This window comes from Dasypus novemcinctus, chromosome 27 (genome assembly GCF_030445035.2).
Source record: "Dasypus novemcinctus isolate mDasNov1 chromosome 27, mDasNov1.1.hap2, whole genome shotgun sequence".
Lineage (NCBI taxonomy): Eukaryota > Metazoa > Chordata > Mammalia > Cingulata > Dasypodidae > Dasypus > Dasypus novemcinctus.
This window is the reverse complement of record NC_080699.1, coordinates 46,481,843-46,482,630: the sequence shown is the minus strand read 5'-3', so window position 1 is coordinate 46,482,630 and position 788 is coordinate 46,481,843. Positions and strand designations below refer to the sequence as shown.

The window sequence follows — 788 nt, the reverse complement described above, 5'->3', positions numbered from 1 at the left end:
GTCTCTTTTTGTTTTGTCATCTTGCTGCATCAGCTCTCCATGTGTGCAGCACCACTCCTGGGCAGGCTGCACTTCTTTACACGTGGGGGGCACTCCTAGCATGTGGGGCTCCTGTACATGGCAGACACCCCTGTGAGGCACAGCACTCCTTGAATACATCAGCACTGTGTTGCACATGGGCCAGCTCACCACATGGGTCAGGAGGCCCTGGGTTTGAACCCTGGACCTCCTATATGGTAGGCAGATGCTCTATCAGTTGAGCTAAATCTGCTTCCCATTTTGTATGTAACTTTACTGTAACCTAAAACTTCTTTGAAGACAAAATGAAAAAAAAATAAGACACTGGGGAATAAATGGAAGAAAATGTCACTGTACATACAGGACAACAGATATTGCAGTGATGAAAGGCATAAATGTAAAAAAATAATATTTTACTTTTTTTTCAATAATTTTTATTCATTTTTTAAAAAATATTACATTCAAAAATATGGAACGCTTCACGAATTTGCATGTCATCCTTGCACAGGGGCCATGCTAATCTTCTCTGTATCATTCCAATTTTAGTATATGTGCTGCCCAAGTGAGCACTACATTATTTTTTAATATCTCAAATTTTTATTTTAGTTTTTCTAAATTATTATGTATTTTATTGCTTAAGCTTATACCTATGATTATTATTTCATTTTCCTATTAGTAGTATTTGGCAATATTCTTGGCTTCATTTTTGGAGAAGTTTTTAACTACACAAAGATTACGACTGTGACAGGGGAGGGATATTGGTGTGGGGT

The 788-nt window shown here is 37.7% G+C and overlaps 1 non-coding gene across 1 annotated transcript; it reads right to left on the bottom strand.

Annotated features, from left to right (window-relative positions):
• Positions 1-481: 481 nt before the first annotated feature.
• Positions 482-588, bottom strand: LOC111763613 (U6 spliceosomal RNA). The gene has a single exon (XR_002796451.1). It is a non-coding gene; the product is annotated as a U6 spliceosomal RNA (small nuclear RNA).
• Between the last annotated feature and the right edge of the window lie 200 nt (positions 589-788).